Here is a 19,492-nt window from a genome sequence, read left to right as displayed (position 1 = left end):
AATACTCTCCAATTAAGCTACACTCCCCTAAAATGACAGCTTTTTGGAGAAGAAAAACATAGGGCACAGAGAGCTTAAGCAACTTGCCTGAGGTCACACAGCCAGTAAGTAGCAGAGGCAGAATTTGAACCCAGGCAGTTTCAGCTCACAATCCCCACTATTCCTGCCAGGCCTGTGCTACATGCCTCCAGGTTTCACTGGTCTCCCACTCCATCACAGGGCTCAAGGGACTGGCTACCAAGTGAAAAAATGATGGAAAGAAGAGATGGGCAAATGGGTGACAGGGTGAGAAAAAGCAAAAGCAGTGTGTGAGCCCCCAGGCCCAAGATGGGGAGTTAACACCAGACTGTGGGGTACAAGTGAATCCGACCAAGTCCTGCTGCTAGGATAACTTTGCTACTCACGACCCTGGGGGTCATGGGATGAGAGGTGCCCTGGCATCTGCCCTCTGTGGGGATGTCCTCACAGGCTCACACTGCTCCCCCTCCCCCCAACCCTCCCTGCAGCTCTGACATGTGCAGAACTGGGCCTGGGCACAGTTCTGATACTCTAAGCCCTGTGGACTCCAGGTGCTGCTAGAGACCTGGATCTCATGGAATGGCCACTGACTGACTGGTCATGTGAATTTGGACAAGCGGCTGACTGTCTCTGAGCCCAAATGACAGGCACACAGATGCCACTCATGGGGATACAGATGACATTGGGTAAGTGGGTCCTGTACCCCTAAGAGTAAATCAGGTAACAGGAATGACCTCTCCCTGCCACTCAGTGTGAGCTTGCTGTGTGCCAGGCATCTATAGAGGAAAAGTGTCTGCTCTACCACTGAGCAGAACAGCCAATGTGAAAGGACTCAGAAAAGGTCCAACCCAGGCCTGTTAAACTTCAAAAGTCCAATTCTTGACAAAATCTAGAAGCAACCCAACTGTCCATGAAAGGGTGAATGGGCAAAATGTGGTATGTCCACACCATGGAATATTACTTTGCCTTTAAATGGAAAGCCTGTCGCTTGCTGTTTAACAGGGATGAGTCAAGAGGACATTACCCTAAGTGAAATAAGCCATTCACAAGGTGACAGATACCAGGGGGTTCCAATTAATGAAGCTTCTAAAGGAGTCAGATTCATAGAAACAGAAAGTAGAGTGGTGGTTACTAAGGACTGGGGTAAGGGGAGGAGAGGGGAAGAGGTAGGGAGGATGGGATGAGAGGAAGGGAGGACGGGAAGGCTGTCTAATGGGTGTACAGTACAAGTTTTACCTGATGCAAAAGCTCTAGTGATGAATTCTGGAGCTATAGCTCAAGGGTAAAGCACGTTCCTTTATGCATTGAGACAAGGCCTGGGTTCCCAAACAACCACTCTGGGGATGCACAACAATGTAAGTGTAGTTACCACCATGAAGTCGTGAACCAAATTAGCTCAGGTGGGATGTTATGTGTTTCTCTTGTTTTGTAGATGGGTCTCTAGCCTAGACTGGTCTCAACTCTATATAGCCAAGGATGGCTTTAAACTTCTGATCCTCCTGCCCCCATATCTGCAGCACTGGAATTACAGGCCTCCATGCACCACATCTGGTTTGTTAACATGGTGCCAGGGATTAAAACCGCACCATCATCCATGCAAGGCAAACATTCTTTCTACCAAATGAGCAACATTCCCTGCCTGTGCTATGAATTTTTAATATAAAATAAAATTTAATAAAATGCTTTCAGTTTGGGGGTAGACATGAGCTGAGGAAGGATACTGGGGAGGAACACTCAGGAAGTCTTCAAATTTGCACAGGAAAACTTCAGAGGGGCAGGATTTGGGCAAACACAGATGGGTGGGGTCTCTCTAGGCTAAGGCTGGACATCCAGTTGACTCCAAGCCCTGAGTGCTCAGGTCTGCCCCCTGAGGAAAGCAGACCCTGGCCTTCAAGAAAGAAGAGATTTCTTGAGCACCTACTATGCGTTCCTAGGACCACTTGCCATATGACCTGGGCATCCTTCTTTCCTCGTGTTTCTCTCTTCCCAAGAATGATTCACCGTGCTGAAGTGTCCCTATAGTTCTCAAACTGGCAATGACCGATTAGAGTGGGCACAAGAAGCCTGCAGGGAGGAGAGTATAGGACATTGCCTGGAGAGGACAGCAGGGAACTGGTGTTTTGGTCTCATGGCCCTGCCCCAAGCAGCCTCTCCCCAATTTGTGGAAAAGACTCGAAGACCCAAGAGGGTTTGACGAAATTCAGACTCAATGGGCCTATGCCTGGACCTGCTATGCATATGACAGGGCCACAGTCCCCAGCCCCAGGCCAGTTGTTTCTCCAGTTCCACAGAGGATGCCAAAAGTAGAAAAGACTCAAGTACATAGCAAAGCATGACTTGTTATGGTCATAAGGATAAAATCTTCCCACCCTGGAGCTCTCTTGAAGAGAATGCCTCTGGCCCCTTCCCCTGACTCCCAGCAGCCCTGTCCTCCAGAAGCACAGGGTGGGTAAGACACTGGTCCCAGCCCTGACTCTGCTAGGTCACAGCAGGACACCATCCCAAGGATCCTCACTAATAGCCATTGGGTAGATTAGATGAGGCCCGGGCACCAAATGCTGAGGCCAGGGCTGGCATACAGCAGGCACTCAATATCAGCCACCACCTTCAGTTCTCTGCGTTCAGACAAAAAGCCATTTTATTGATTGGTTTGTTCCACTCAAAGGCTGGTTTGTTTGTTTGAATGGTCCCAGAAGACCTTCCCCCAAGACACTGGGAGACTGGAGGCCCAGGGGAGAGGGGCATGGGAGGAGCCATGGTCTACAGAAGAGGGGGAAAAATGTTATCCCCTGGGACCAGGCCGTGGGACTCGTCAGCTGCCCTTCCACCCAGGAGAGCCCAGGGTGGTCCCAGAGCTACTTAATAAGCTCCCTGGTGCCTGGCAGGAGACCGATGCATTGGGTGGCGCTTAGCTCACACCCAGTCTTCTATTATTAGCAAACAGAACCTGGTGCCTGCCCCACACTGCCCAGAAGAACCTGGCAATTCCAGGTGGCCACACACAGCAGTGGGCCTGAGTGGGCAACCCTGTGGCCTGAATTGAGCCAGGCCACTGGAAAGCCTCCAGGTGGCCTAGGACCCCATGGAGGGACTGCCTGGGCTGGTTACAGGTTTGGATTCTATGGCCCACTAAGGCCACGTCTAAGAAATGATTTTGTAGGGACAAGGCTCTAAGGTCCCCTGAGCCAGTATTTTCAAGATCTAGGGATAGAAAACAAAAATCTATGGTTCTAGAAGAGCAAGGGTCTCAGAGGGCTACACAGACAGGCCCTCTGGCCATACCTGCCCTTCCCCAGGCAGCCGCAAAGGCAGAGGCTGTCGGTGCTTCCCTGACCCTGGGCCCTAGAGCAACATGGTACAGCTGGTAGACTCCCTCCAATCATCCAGCCTGCCCATGAACCCTAGGTGTCTCTTGACTGCCCCCCCCCCAAGCACTAGACACTGCCCGGCAGGGTAACCGTGCCTGTCCTGTACCTGTAGAACCGGCACACACCCCGATCACAAGCAGCAGTGACCTGCCGCCAGGTCACTTCTCCCAAAGTGGAGAGATGGGTGAGAGCCCCAGGCCCACTGCCTTTAGGGATCATAGCTCCTCCACAGTGCTTCACTTTCTTTCCGTCACAGCTTCCTGGTGCTACCTCTGCAGACACCTGCTTTAGATGGGAAGACCGAGGCAGGGAGGAAGATCGGCTGCTAATGTCACATAGGGATTTGGAGGCAGAGGCCAGCAGAACCCTCCCTGGGTTAGGGATCGCCAGTGAACACACCTTTGGGCTGGTGCCCACACCGGTCCTTCTCTGGGCCCTTCCTTTCCATCTACCCCAAACTGCAGCCCCTGTGGCACAGCTGTCTTCTGTTCTGAGTCTCTGACACTGTAACTGTGCCTGAAGGTCATCTGAGGGATAAGCTGAGAAACAGGGGATGGGACATTGAGTGGGATCATGGCCTCATGCCCAAGGGTGGATGCTGAGCACATATGTGGTCTGTTGAGGACTGACCCTGGCACATGTAGGGGACACTTGTCAGGTACACACAGCAGCTAATTAACCAGCTGCTCCATCTGAGGAAGTAAATGAAGCTCAAACAGCCCATCTTCACAGTGTGGCTGTCACCAGGACCAGAGAGCCAATCTTAGTTGCTGGAGCCCTGGGCTGTGCCTGGAGCGGTGTCCCCAGGCCTCACAGCTCAGTGGCTTCTGCTTTTCCTTCAATGCAGCATATGGAGAGTGCGGTGTGTGGTTCCCTGTAACACAGGGACAAGAAAGAACAGGACTCCTTAGATCACTTGGTAAGCCTGAAAGTTGCCTGCCTCCCCTGAAAGTGACAGGCATTGGGGTGATTTGGAGTGACAGATGCTAGCATACCTCTGCTATTGCTCTTTCCTGAGCCCTGTGGAAATGGTCTCTTTCTTCCTTCCTTCCTTCCTTCCTCCCTTCCTGCCTGCCTGCCTTCCTTTCCTTATTTATTTATTTATTTATTTATTTATTTATTTATTTATTTATTTTGCTGAGGGAGACCACGGATCAAGTGTCTCTGTTTCTTGCTGAGGCCTGGAATTGGCTCTTCCCTTCCTGCCAGTGGCCTACCACACACCCTGCTTGCTTTGACCTCAGCCCAGCCTGTAAGATCAAGCCACTTCAGCAGCTCTTTGCAATCAAGGTCAGAAAGGCCAGCTGCAAATCCGAAGGTATGCAGACACAAGTGTGGAGCCCTGGGCAGAGCCCACCATTGGCCTTTGCTAAGCCAGATAGACAGGAAGTGGGTTAGAGATGTGACTCAGAAGAATGCGTGCACGCACGTGCTGGGCACTGTCTTCTCTGAACCAGCTTAAGTTACATTGCTATGCTATTACATCCTTCCAGCTGCTGCCACCCCTAGGCCTCTCCTACCCACCAACCCAAGCGTAGAGAACATCTGGACTGTCTCTAGGGCCAGCCTTGCCAGCTGTCTGTTCTCCACTCTGCTCTGATGGGGCCAGGACACCATCTGGGAGCTGTAGGCATAAAGGCATTAGGAGGGACCCTCAGGATTCAGGAGGATGGGATGCTGGGTAGAGTCAGCCCTATCCCTTGAGATCCCTCCTGGCCAGGTAGCTCTGATCAAGCACCCCTGTGTAGTCAGGCTGCTGGAGCCTGGAGTGGATGCTTCAGATTTTGATGAAATACAGTCACCTTAGAAAACTTAGTTGCCCTATTGACACCTCCTTAAAACCAGTAGGGAAAAGGAGAGGATGTTAGAGTGGCTGTCTCATTCTGTTCTTCAGGTCCTATGACTACCAGTCTCAATCCTTCATCATCAACAGCTGCCCAGGGCCAGACATCCCCCTCCCTGCCATATATGCAGGCAGCCTATAGCAGTGCTGACAAATTGAGGAGAGTTCCTGATGCATGCTTCCCACCTGTCTCAGAAGTCAAAACTCCTGGGATGCAGCTGGGGAGGGTGGTGTCTGGTCCCTAGATCCAAGAGACAAGAGGGACAGCAAGGTGTCTGTCCCTGCTTTGTGCATACCAACACACAGTACTGGCTTGTGTGAGAAACTTGTACATAATTCAGAGTCCCATTGCTGTGGCCTGAATAAAACCTATGCATCAGAGGAAGCCTGGCAGGAAACAGTGAGCCACGACCAAGGAACACGTCTAGAAAAGTGTGAGCCAGAAGTGTGGGGGATTCATAGCAACTGAGCAATACACACTATTGATGATCATAGCGTGCACTCTCTCTCTCTCTCCCTCTCTCTCTCTCCTTCTCCTTCTCTCTCTCTCTCTCTCGCTCTCTCTGTGAATCTATCTATCATCTATCTATCTATCATGTATTCTATCCTGTCCTATTTTTTTTCCTGAAACAAGGACTTATGTATTTCAGCCTAAACTTGAACTTACTACAGAGTCAAAAGTGGCTTTGAACTTCTGGTCCTCCTGCTTTTATCTCTTGAACACTTGAATTAATTGCAGATATGTGCCATCATACCTGGTTTATACATTGCTGAGGATTCAGCACAGAGCGTTCTAAGCAAGCACTCTTATCAACTGAGCTACACCCCCAGCCCCTAAGTCAGTTTATAATATGTATCCATGTTATCTCCTTAGATCAGTACAGATGCCTTGTGTGGGAGTTATTATTCTCATTCAACAGAGGAAGAAACTGAAGATGGTAGATTGAAACTTTTCAGAATTCCTACACCATATCAAGCTGATGCACTAACCCTCATTTCAGCCAGGCTCAACCGGCCTCTCCAGCTCCACCCTGCTTTGTTTGAGATCCAGGGCCATAGGAGAGCCATTAGTGAGGTGACCTGGGCTACCAACTGCTGAGGCAAGGTAAAAAGAGGAGTGCCGTTCACGGGCAAAGGTGGCCAACCCAACCCAGGGGCCTCTGGATCGTCCCCGCTGGAGGACCTCAAGACTGGAAACAAAGTGAGCATGCCCAGAACTCCTTTCAGCCTTTGGGAAGATGTGCTGGTGGCTTCACCTAACCTCAATAAGAGGACCTGAGGCTCTCAGAGAAGGACCTTTTTAAAAACCCAGTCAGTCCACACATGCCAACTGGGCACTAGCCATGTTCTGGGGACACTGGGATGAGTGTGACTTGGCCCTGGCCCTCAGGGCACCACTCCTGGTCAGCTAGGAACCCACTCAGCTGGTACTCTGACATTCCTTATCTACCCAGCAACCTCTCCAGTGGTTTTCCTCTGCTCCCATTGTCCCCTTTGAGCATCCCCATACACTGCCATCTATACCTCTGCTCCAGGTGTCACTTTGCTGAGAATACTGGACAGACCCCATCCCCCACCCCACCCCACTCCATCTCTCGTGTGATGTCTCACTACAATGCCAAGTCCAGGCCAATGGGTCTCAGGAGGCAGAGTCCTGTGCTCTCTGCCCTCCCTCCTCTTATAGGCCTTCCTCACTCCACCTGACTCCTCAGCAGCCAGGGTAATTGGTCCTCAGTAGCTCCTGGGAGATCTGATGCTAAGCAAGGTCTAGGTACAGCTCCAAGGCACAGAATAAATGTGTCACCCGCCCACCCACCACCACGACCTGGAACAATTAAAAACTTGCTTCTTCCTTTTAAGGCTTGTATTTGTCTTTCTTTAAAAACCCTTAGTGGGCTGGGAAATGAAATGGAAGATTCTTAGTCAGACGTGTCTTGGCATTTCCTAGGGTTGGCTGTGCGCCTGGCCCACAGTCGGTGCCTGAGACAGGTCCATTTGGTGGATGAAGAATCAAAACATATCTACCTTTCACGTGTCTTACAGCCTGAAGCTCTACTATTATAGCCAAGCCTGTCTTGCACCAGTGTCCTCAAGATAGTCTCCAGAATGCACAGTCCTAAGCCAAGAAATGAGCTTCTTCCTGTGCAAGGCAGGCTGATGACAACTTGTCTAGTAGTCTGTCACAGGTTCCAGGCCTCTAAAAAGCTGGGGAACCTGGCATAATAATGTAAACCTGAAATCACAACACTTAGAAGGTACACACAGGATGGCCTGGAGCTCAAGGCCAACCTGATTATATGAGACTGTCTCAAAAACCAAAGCACAACACAAAACATCACAAGTTTGGGAAAGGCTAACTGTACACTGCTACTTGTTTGTAACACAGGAAAAGGCTCAAGAAGGTTCTGAGTTACATATGTGACACTATGGCTTCCTAGAGCACAATTGGGGATTAATTCAAGTCCCTTGCAGGATAGTGTGTGTGTGTGTGTGTATGTGTGTGTGTGTGTGTGTGTTGTTAGAGGATGCTCTGAGGCTGGTATCCAGGAACAGCCACACTGAACTGACCATTTAATACAGGCATAGTCCAACCTCAGCCTCTTGGTGACAGACAGAAAAGAAGGTGAGACCAGAGTCTGCAAATAAAGTATAGAGGAAAGAGATGATCAAGGATGGGCTGGAGATGTGAGCTAGCTATAGGGTAGGGACTTGGCCTGCTGGTGTTGAGGTGTTGAGATTCCTCCCTAGACTATTGTGGAGATTCAGGGTGGTGAGGCAAGCAGAGGCAGAAGTCCAGTGCCAGAATTCGCTCTGTGCATCATTTCCCTGTCTTCTGCCAGAAGGGTGTGGTCATGCCCTGACCAAGCACAGCCACTGCAGAAATCTTCTAGGATGGAGTTCTCAGCAAGGCTCAAGGCACCAGCAGCTTGCTGGATAGGAATGAATGATTGAAGGCTAATAATAAGACCAGCCAATTAGAAGACACTCAGACAAGCAGGAGGGCAAAAGGAAGGGGTGCTGGGGTACAGGGGTGCAGGGGGCAGGTTTGTAGATAGCAGGAGGAAGGGATGGGAAGACTAGGGCCAGAAGATAGAGCTGAACAGGTACAGTCATAGAGCTAGCACTCGGTAAAGCAGGCAAGATGACCACTCCTACCTTGAGCAGAAAAATAACCACCTCCCCGTCCCAGGCTCCATGCTCAGTCAGGAAGATTCCATCCCAAATTATGCAAACGGTTTTACAGGTATGACAAACAGAGGAAGCCTCTGGGCATGACACAGGCCTTCACTGCCTGGAAGACAGCTTCTTGCACCTACACCATTTGGCATACTCATTGTGCAAGACAGTTTGAAAATACCTACTAAGTTCCAGGCAGGGCTGTTTGGCACTACGGACAAGAAGCCACAGCAGGCACCATCATCACACATGGAGGATTCTGAGTAAATGAGGCGGCAGCTCACTTGAGGGTAGAAGCAAGGTTTCATAGGAAAAAATAAACCAAAAAACCCCACAGACTGGATGTTCGGTGGAGCAAACCATTGCTCTGAGTGGCCTCAGCCGGTCACCTTGCCTTGACTCTCCATCCTCTCATCTATAAAGTGAGGATGATGGTAAAAACCACAAAACTGCACCAGGTACAGGATAAGCATCTCCTCACTCAACTCTCATAGCCAACACAGGTCTCTAGCTGTGTGTGTGAGATGAGGAATATGAGATCCATGAGGAGATGGGAGTCACAATGGAGTCCTGCTTCTAGAACCTACCCTCGTTGCTACCCTAATAAATGTTCCTCATAGACTGTGGGAAACTCAGATACATTGCAATACTAATGCTTTGCAAGGCTACACTGGTGGGTGTCCAAGGCAACAGGAAGAAATCTTGAGTCCCCTGTGATACCAAAATGCTTAAGTTCCCAAGGCTTGCAGAACTGGCAGAGTCCAGAACATCTAGGGAAAGAAAGCCATACTCCTGAGGCTTACTCTCCTCCCTTTTTTCCCACAGAGCAGAGTTCTGCCTGATGCCCAGCTCTTCCAGATGGGGCCAGCTTGGTCTACAACCACCTGCTCATCCTGTGTTAAACCCCTGTCAATCACATAAGGGTCCTGCTTGGTCTGGGAGTCAGGGGACACTCTCCAGGGTCCCTCCCCAGTCCCTCAGACAGGCTGTGGGACCTCTCTCCAGTCCTTGTACCAGTTTTGCTGAGCCTCTCTTTGGCTTCCCATTTGCAGGGATTGAAGAGACAGTAGATTGCGTAGTTCTCCTGAAGGGAAAGTGTACAAGCAAGACAGAGCCTCGTGCAGAGTTAGCTGGGCAGGCAGGCCCAAGAGCACCATGATGGCCATTGTCTGGAATTGCCAGCTGACCTGGAGCCTGAGCCTGAATGAATTATTCAGATTCTACCACCACTAAACACCAGTAGAGCCCTTGCCTACTCTACTCTCAGGTTGTCTGGGGCCCGACAATAAGAAAAAGGCCATGAAGTGACATTGCACATCTATACTAGGGGTAGGGTACCTGGACCCCAAAATGCAGATATCCTCTATGGCCCTGTGGGTGAAAGAGGTTAAGTAGCCTTAAACTCCATGGCAGGACAGGCAGTCACCAGCAGGCAGGCCTCTGGCTCAGACCAGGGCTCTTTCCTCTGGCCTAGAACCACACTGTTTGGAGTGTGAGTTGTTAAGACAATTCACACACATACCCTCTACCCTGGGCAGAAGGCTCTGCTATCGGCTACCGGGACCCCATACTCCGGGGTGGAAACTGACAGGCCCTGTCACTCTGTTCCCTGCCTCACTGCAGCTACTGTTGGGTGCATTCGGATGGAGGATGGGCTCAGTCTGCCTCTGCACAGTCCCCAGACAAGATGAAAGGGATTCCAGCTTCAGAACAATGGACTTCAGTTAGATGCAAGAAAGAACTTCCTGGAGAGGCATTAAGGATGACACAGACAAGGAGAGCTGAGTGAGAGTGGCTGTAGAACTTCCTGTGAAATGTAAGATGCTGTCTTATCCATTACATCATTTACCTTCAAACAGAGTGGACAGTAATTGTTGCCAGGCTCATGGGTGTGCAGCTAAGGCTCAACCAGGCTTAGTGTCTTTCAGTTCTACTCAAAGATGCAGAGGTGGGACTGAAAGTGAGGGCAGACTCTGAGGCCCACATTCCTTCCTCCACAGGACTCTCCTCTGAGCATTGAGATACCATCCCTGTCACTAATGCCCAGGTGTGAGCTGCTTATGAGGCAGGGTGAGGTGTGCCTTGGAGGCTGGCTACAAGGGCTCTGTGTTCCATGCTCTGCAGACACCATCAGCATCCTAGCATTTCCATGCCAAGTGCTCCTGTACTGTCCCTTAGCTAGGCTTCCTCCCAAGTTCAGAACCTGTCCTTTGCACCATGCTACCTGTTCCCTGCTTAGAAGTAGCCTCACATGCTCCCCACATCCTCCAGTACCAATGATGACTTCCTACCATAGGTTCCTATAGGTTCCATATTCCCCCATTGGCCTTCAGGAGACTGAGTGGCTCCTGAGCTCAGGGTGCAAGTCCTGAATAAGCATCAGAGACTAGTGGCGGCTGCTATCATCTCTAGGGGACATAGAACACGACCACCACAGGGCTGACTTTGAGCTGGCATGCAGAGGACTCTATGAACCTGCCACCAGTGTCTTCATTAACTTTGCCCATTGGGAGGTAAGGCAAGACCACTCTGGAGGCCACATTCATCCTTACTTCCTGGGGAAGGCAGAGATGGAGAGGAGGTAGCCTCTGGACCCCATCTTTGAGAGACCTAGGTAGCAGTTAATGTGCTTCGGCATGAGGTCCCCAGCTTACTACACTAAGGGGCTGAGTGTAACTCCCCAACAGTCTCGTTCACATAGAAAAACTCTGCCCAAAAGACAAAATGACTTGCCCATTGTCACCTTGCAGTAAGTGACAAAGCTGAGACTCAAAGTACAAGTTTTTGTGTCCCTAAACGCATTGGCTTCACCCCACACTACAGTCATTGGATTGATTTGGCTGACAATACAGAGAAGTTGACTTCAGTGGGGCCAACTGCTGGTGAGAGCTTGCACAGAGGCCCCTGATGCCCCCTAGACACCCTCCCCTCCCTGGAAAACAAAACACCCCTCTGACATTCTCCAGTTCTCCCAGGTGGGACCAGGGCCTGGTGGGCGGGGCAGTCGGGTGTCCGGGTTGAAAAACAAGCAAACTCAGACAAGGCTCCATTGTTACAGGGAGCCTGACACTTTGACCACTAAAACAAAACCAAGCAAATGGAGCGCTATCACTTACGGAAAAGAGGGACAATGCGGGGGCTAGAGATGACTCAGTGGCTGTTCTTCCAGAGGACTGGGGTTCCATTCCCAGCACCCATACAGCAGCTCACAACTGTCTGTAACTCCAGTTCCAGGGGGACCTGACACCATCTTCTCGTCTCTGGGGGGGACCAGGCATGCACTCAGTACACAGACATACAAGCAGATAAAACACCTGTCCACACATAATAAATATTTCCTTTAAAAAAGACAATGGGAGAACCCTAAGTCTATGGACTCACCCTTCCTCACCCAGCCCCCTGGCACATGGCATCCAGGGACTGAGTCCAGCCAGGCTCAGCCACTGCGTCTGTGACCCCTTTCACTGCACACTGCTGACATGACATGTCAGGCACACACATTCCATGCATGATCTCATCTTAGACAAAGATTATTTCTACCCCTAGTCTTCAGATGAGGAAACCAAGGCTGGAAAGGGACACAGGGGGAGTGAAGCCTGTCAGACTGAGGTTCTTTCCACTGTCACGCCTCTACTCAGAGAAGCCCCCGTCAGCAGTGTGGCCTTAAGTGGACAGTATGTGGGGACCACAGGCAGGTCTCAGATGCAACTGAATGTCCTGAAACTCTGACAACTGAGCCCACCCCTCCCTAAGGAACAACCCAGGCCTTACCAGAGCTGCAGAGACCTTCTCAGAAGGTCAGAGTTAGTGCAGCCACACCTACCTCAGGAATACTCTAATCCCATGTTCCAGAGGGCATGTCGTCAGCCTTCACAGCCAATCCTAACCAAGGCAAGCACAAGGGTGCCCTGACCCCAGTTTGCCTCTGGTGAGTTTCTTTAGGATACTTTGAGTGTTGGGAGGGCGGGTGTCCTGACTTCCTTTACATAGGAAAGAACCCTTTGAGCCTCTTGGCAGGGCGGGTGAGATGGTTTGAGGGGGCACTTTTTCTTTTTTCTTCTTTTATTTTATTGTTGATGATGGTTTGTTCTTTCTTGAGACAGGGTCTCCCTCTAGAGCCCCAGGTGTCCTAGAACTCACACTGTAGACCAGACTGGCCTTGAACTCACAGGGATCCTCCTGCCTCTCCCTTCCGAGTGCTAGGATTAGAGTTGTGGGCCACTAGGCCCTGCTCGGGCACTTTTTCTCAGTCCACTCATTCACAAGATGGACAGCTACAGAGGGAAAGCCAGGGACCCCCCACTGTGACTGGCTACTTTGTGAGCCAGAAAATAAAAGAGCTCCAGGGACTGTCGAGAATTTGGCCCCCAGCCTGGGAAAGGCTAGGTCTCTTGGGCGAGCTGCCTATAGTCCCTGTCCATCTGCCTTTGGGTCTCTTATTGTGGATGGAGAGGTGGCAAGGGATGGAGGGAGGACATCCCACAGAGACTAGAGGTCCTGGGTACCCTAGGAAGGATGACACAAGCCCAACTCAGAGCATGGCCTCCAGGAAGCCTTCCCTGATCCTTCCCTGACATCCCAACCCTGACCTACCTTGTCACATTCTGCACTGTCATTGCTTCTGTGTCCTCCTCACCCTACCAGGCTGTTCATTCACACTGCAGAGCAACTGCTCTTTGCCTGGGATCCATTCCAACACTCCCCTTGAGCACCTGTTCCCTCTCAGCAACCTGCTTGGTACTGGTGACACGGATAACAACAGTTTACCATTCACTGAGTGCTTATTATTTGCTGGGGCTTTGTGTGTGTGTGTGTGTGTGTGTGTGTGTGTGTGTGTGTGTGTGTGTGTGTGTATGTGCATGGTGCCGGGGATCGAACCCAGGGCCTTGTGCATTTTCAGGAAGTTCTCCACCTCTGAGCCAAACCCCAGGCTGTGCCCTTTTGAGCACCTTATGTGTGGGATCTATGTCATCCTTACAATAGCCCTGGGAAGGAGGTGATGTAATGAGCCTCATTTTTCAGATGAGGTGAATTGCCTCAGCCATATGAGTGGGACCAGCCCAGCCTCAGGAAATCACTTTTCTGCTTGGAATTTTGGCACCCACGTGTTTGCCTGTGGTCAGTACATTTCCCCCACAGCCCACAGTCTCCAGGGCTGTCACCTATTGGTGGATGAATGGTGGGGTAATGCTACCTCGCTGTAAAAAAATAAAAAGAGGATTCATACTTGTTCGGCATCTATTGGCTGGATGCCAAAGGCTTGTCTCCGTTGGATTATTGCTGCTACACAGGATTTGAGAAGAGACACCCAGGTCCCTAGACTTCTCAGTCCTACTTGCTGCCCAACTCCCAGCTCAAGGTACCTCCCAGGCTTACAACTGTCTGCTTATGCTCACACATGAAGATGGGAAGCAACATCTCCCATCTAAATTCACCCAAAAGCCTCCTCCAGGAAATCCTCTCTGCCATGCCCTGGATCCAGTCTCTGGGCTCTTCAGTTAGCTTCTTACAGAGTCATTAGTGCATGAGGCCAAAGAGGGAAAGGCAAGGGGATTCACTAGCCAAGAACCTGCCTGTGTACTCCACCTCAGCAGGTACCCACTCCCAACATCTCATTAAGCCTTACACATTGCTATTATCAGCTCATCTTATATGTAAGAAAACAGACGCTAGAGTTGAAAGACTTGCACCAGGAACCACTTGCCTCTTTTGTCCTAGGACAGCTACCTTGGGCCAAGCACACTTACTGGGCACTCAGGAAAGGGGTTCTACAGGTTGGTCAGCAAACAGACCCATCTCCTCCCCAGGCTAATCAGGTGAACAGAGGCCTTGGGCCAGCAACAGAGGGGGGCTGGGCTCTACCTGCTTGAAAGGAGTTCCAAGGGCTTCTGGGAGGAGGCGTCTCCAGGCCTAATCCTCCCCTAGCCACAACAGAACAGCAGCAGCAGGCAAGCATGGCCCACAAAGCCCTGGCACCCTATAGGCAGCAAAGCAAGGAGAAGCCAGTTGCCCTGCCAATGACCCCACAGTGGCCAGGCCAGCTGGCCTCTAGTCCTGCCAACCTGGCCTAGCCCTGCCAGCTCTCAATCATAGCTAATGACCATGCTGCCTGCAGCCCAGGCCACCACCCTCCTTCAAATGACCACAGTGCTCCTGGCCCAGATATCAGCTAGGCCAAAATCACAGCTGCCTGCCCCACCACATCCTTCGGCCCTGTACTGTGACCTCTTCTGCCAGGGTCATGAAGGACACTGCAGAAGACTGGAGACAACTAAACAAGACACGGAGGGTCTGACTCACTGCAGGCAATCTACCAGGACCAGGGTTCCTTCCTGGGCCCCATACTCACTCAGTCCATCACTGCCATTCATTGGCCTAGGTAACAAGGCTCGAGTCTAGGCTCATCATATGCAAAGAACACTTTTGGAGTACTGGATGGAGTTGAGGGCAGAGAATATCTGACAGGGAGGAGCAAGGATTCCCAGGTGAAATAGATGCAGGCCAGACTCCCCGTTCTCTGATGTTTAGATGTAAGAATGTGGGCAAGACAGAGCACCTCTGTGAGCTCCAGTCTCTCAGCAAAAACAGCCATTTTGCAGAATTATCATGATGGATAGTGTCTAAAGTGCTCAGCACAGTGTGCAGCCCATCCTAAGCATTGAAGGGTATTAGCTATTACTAACATCGCCATGGTAGAATTAAATGTGCATGCATCTCCCAAACTGTAGAATACTACTACTTTTATCAGTATATGTTTGCTATGAAGTGTTAAACATTTACAGGTGGTACCCCAGAGGGTTGGACAGCCCAGGAACATTTGGGGCAGGATTTGTGACTCAAAGTGGGCCAAGGCAGAGACAGAAATGAGCAGAGAAGGAGCAGGGATGTGGCACAGACTATCCCACAAGCAAAAGGGTAGCTCAGTGGTCACACACAGTGTGTTAAGCAGACAGTAACGAATGAGCAAGGAACCGGAGGCCCCAATAGTGCCTATGGCTGGCAAAGGCCACACCCGAGGCCTAGTCCCCACTTCAGAGGGGCTCTAAGCAGGGCCTCCAGTCCTCTCCCAACACACCGGCTCCCCTGTGCGCTCACAGTGAAGCACTCCTTTATGACTACCATTGCTGCCCAGTGTTTTATGTGACCCTATGGTCACCCATAATGAACTTGCAAAGTGAGCCTCACTATGCTAGTTTTACAGAGGGGAGAAACAGTGGCCATGTATTGTCAGGTGTCTTGGCCTCCAGTCTCACCTTGAACAAGTGACACACACAGGGTTCCCCAGGACCTCCCTGGCCACCACTCTTCCCTCCCCTCCTCCCACATAGTTGCAATCTGAGGCCTACAGCTTGATCCTAGCCCAGCTATCTCTGCTGCCTATATAGATACTTCTCTCCCCCCAGCCTCCAACAGTAGGGAGCTGGTAGGAAAGTAGGTCCTCACCTTGTCCTGCTCTGTCCATACACACACACACACACACACACATTCGCATACACACACTCACACACACTCACACACACACACACTTACACATGCACCCTCAGTATAACTCAGACTGAGGCACGATCTGGAGCCAGGGGACTCCTCTGATGGGGCGGAAGCACAGTAAAGCCCAGCTATTTCCCTAGCCTGCCTCCCAGTGAGGGGAATGATAAATTATTCACTGTGCCCTATGCTCAGGGAGGCCAGACAATGGGCCAAAGGGAAGGACACCAGCTCCTGCCCCACAGGAAGCCACAGCGGGTGTGAGGACTGTTAGAATAAAGAGCCCCTTACCAGTGTCCCCAACAGATTCTAGAAGGCTTTGTAACTAGGGAAGGTGGCACAGGGAGTCTGGTGTTGCTTAGCCAGGGCCCAGCTAAGCAAGTGGAAGTTTCTCACTCTGTAACAGCCACCTGTGTTCTAACTTCAAGCAAGTTTGAGGATTTCCCAGACTTCCTGGTCAAAACTCCAGTTTCCTTTCTCCACAGGGAAGGAAATGGATGGTGGCCAGGCGCTGTGTGTATTTGAAGCTCAGTTAATCTTGGTTGGAAGAGTCATTCCACTCTCACCATAGAGCACAGGGCTCAGAGGCTGACATGGCTGCCCCACAGTCAGGAAACAGGGTAGGTTAATCACCACAACCCTGACCGCTGGTCACTTAGCCTGCAGTCTGCCACTTAGCCCGTCTGAGTAATTTCTCCACCACTTGGCAGACAGTTGACTCTCCAATAGTTCCTGAAGCAAACTCAGCAGGCCTTGGTCAAAGATTTCACCTCTCTGAGCCTCAGTTTCCCACACAGGTTAGCCCCAAGCAACAAGCCCATACTACCTGGGCAAGCTCCACAAACTCCTTAGTGCTCAACAGTTTGTCTACAGGAGCCTCTGGTTTTCTGAGCTGGTGACAGTGTTTTGACTCCACATCAGGAGGCTCCCCGCAGCCCCCTGCTCTACCTAACCTGAGCCTCCCAGCTCTCTCCAGAAGCCAGAGAAATGAGATCACAGGTGTGAAATTCGTTCATCAAAGGAGAGCTCTGTTTAGATCAAGGATTATTATGAGGATTTGGATCCTCAGGCAGAGGTGGGGGAGGGGGAATCCCAAGCCCCTTAGTCACCTTCTATGCCCCCAAAATCCCTCCAACCTCAGGAACAGGCTTCTAGTCCTTTAAGACCCTGCTCCGTGGTCTCCCAGGGGCTTTCCAAGGTAATTTCCCCTGACTCCAGGGAGCCCAGCACAACAAAGGTTAAGTAGTCCCAGCCAAGGCCACAGTGCCCAGACCAAGGCCATATGCCTCCCCCTCCCCACCCGGAACAAGAGTCCACAGAGTCTGTGCCAAATGCTCTTTCACAATGCCCCTCTCCTGCACAGATCCAGAGGCAGTGAGAGGAACATCTGCCTGGGAATCCAGACACCTGGACTGTGTCCCCAAACCTGGCAACCCTAACCTTAAGATCTGAAGACATTCCTGGGCCAGAAGGTCTTGCAGGTCCCTTTGCAGTCACAGAGACTGAGGTCAAGACTCCATCTGAGCTCCAGTCCAACGACATATGGTCACCCCAGCCTCATACATGCTCACCCCAGCCTCATACATGCTCACCCCAGCCTCATGCATGCTCACCCCAGCCTAATACATGCTCACCCCAGCCTCATACATGCTCACCCCAGCCTCATACATGCTCACTCCAGCCTCATGCATGCTCACCCCAGCCTCATACAAGCTCACTCCAGCCTCATACTGGACGTGGGGAAGCCCCAGCCACAAACTCCAAAGGTAGGATCTGGGAAAGGGCCAGGACCCCTGGTGGATGTCTGGAAACCTTTTTCAGGTCTACTTCTGGCTCATCTACTCACTGGCCTTACGGCATGGAGCAACTGTGCTTCCCCCAGTCTTCATAGCCCCCATTAATAATGTCCAGAAGGGAAAGTGGGTGAGTTCTAGGGACTACAACTCCTGCTTTCACACGGCTGTGGCTTGGGAACCAACATGCTGAATCCCTAACAGATAAGAATACTTCAGGAACTCGGGGCCTCTGATTCTGGGAGGCAGGTTGTCCCTCCAACCTGGACCCCAGGAAGAGATCTTTTGGAACTGGGAAGCCTCCCACCTCTGCCCTCAACGCTGGGTCACTTTTCCTGGCAGGTGGCATGTTCATAATCTAAGAGTCACTGGTGAAGAGAAGTACCTCAGTGCAAGATAAGTGCTTGGATTTTGGATATCCCCCACCTTGCCAATCTCTTGCTTGCAGGCTATCTACTTCCTTTCTTCTCCCCTCCCTCCCTTTTTGCTCTCTCTCTCTTTATCTTCTCCCGTCTATTCCTCCTTACGGAGAGCAGGAGTCCTCGGCCCTGTCATGCCTTAGTTTCCCTACCGGTCCGCGTCCATAGCTATCAAAACGGCTTTTATCTCACGGAGCTTTGGATAAGGAACAATTTGAGTGTGCAAGGGCGGGGCTCGGACCTGCACACAATGGACACTCAATAAGTGCCGGTTTCTCTCTACTATCTTTTGCGCGCCCTCTCCCAAATAGTTGAATCTCTGTGGATGTCCCCTCCACACCCTCCACTGACTCGGGCCCTGTCTCTCGGCGCCCGGGACCGCTCCCGCCGCGCATCCGGGGCTCTCACCTGCAACCTCGGTTCGCTGGAGACTGGGGCAGAAGAAGCCCCTGTGTTCTCTTCGGCGCAAGCACTCCCAAGTCCGTAGCCTAGGGCGGAGGTAGGTGGTAGCTTCGGCTCGCAACACCAGCCCAGGGGTTCAGTCTGACTGTCCTGATTGCTTGGGACCCCTCACGGTGCGCTGGACCCGGGAGGCGCCAGTACAGTTTCAAGTCCGGAGCAGTCCGGTCCAAGGCAGCTGAAGGTTTGGTTCTTCGGGAACCGGAGGCCGGTGGGCGTCCCGGCTCCTCTACACTCAGGTTCGGAAGCTGGGGCCACCTTGCGCGGACCCGGAGCGGAGGGCACACGGGCGGAGATGGGTTGGTATGATAGGGCCGGGTGCGTCCTTCTTCGGAGCTCCGGATCAAGCAGCTGAGGACCACCGAGCTGGTAAAGTCCAGGCGCGGAACGCCGAGCTCGGACCAGCAGGGCAGGGCAGGGCAGGCTGGGAGCCAGCGGCCGGAGCACAGAAAAGAAGTCTGCCCAGGTCCCAACACGGCTCGCTCTGCAAATCTGGGCGGACCTAATCCGACGGCGGACTCTGGAGCTCCGCGCCGCCGCTCCACTTCCTCGTCTTACCCGCTCCGCGCTCGCCACTTGCTCAACCCGGCGCCACAGCCTTTGCCACCGCCGCTGTCACCCTAGCTGCCCACCCCCACCCGAGCTGCAGACCGAGCCGAGCCGAGCCCCGCCGAGACAGCGCCCGAGAGCCCGAGAGCCTCGCCCCGCCCCCCAAGGGTGGAGCTATGAGAGACCCCGCCCCTAGCCGGCCGCGGGTAAAGGCGGGGCGTACGGGACTATGCTAGGCGGGTCCCCGCGTGGTTGGGTAGCAGGAGCCAATGGGAGAGTGGAAAGAGGGCGGAACTCTGCTGAGCGTGGTCTGGTGCGGTTGGAGGACAATGATTGCGGTGGGCAGCCGGGGAGCCGGCCGCCTGGAGACCAGAATAAAGG

The 19,492-nt window shown here is 52.1% G+C and overlaps 1 protein-coding gene across 4 annotated transcripts in view; it reads right to left on the bottom strand.

Moving 5' to 3' along the window:
* Window positions 1-19,231, bottom strand: part of Gdpd5 (glycerophosphodiester phosphodiesterase domain containing 5) — a 79,606-nt gene extending 60,375 nt beyond the window's left edge. For 3 of the 4 annotated variants that reach the window (XM_051192323.1, XM_051192326.1, XM_051192325.1), the window contains exon 1: window positions 18,512-19,231. The gene's annotated coding sequence lies outside the window, so the exon portion shown is untranslated. Of the gene's footprint in view, window positions 1-13,633; window positions 13,655-18,511 lie in introns of those variants that run through there. The other variant, XM_051192324.1, reaches the window with a different exon arrangement.
* Between the last annotated feature and the right edge of the window lie 261 nt (window positions 19,232-19,492).

The sequence above is a fragment of the Phodopus roborovskii genome, unplaced genomic scaffold, assembly GCF_943737965.1.
Source record: "Phodopus roborovskii unplaced genomic scaffold, PHOROB, whole genome shotgun sequence".
NCBI classification, from domain to species: domain Eukaryota; kingdom Metazoa; phylum Chordata; class Mammalia; order Rodentia; family Cricetidae; genus Phodopus; species Phodopus roborovskii.
This window is presented reverse-complemented; position numbering and strand designations above follow the sequence as displayed.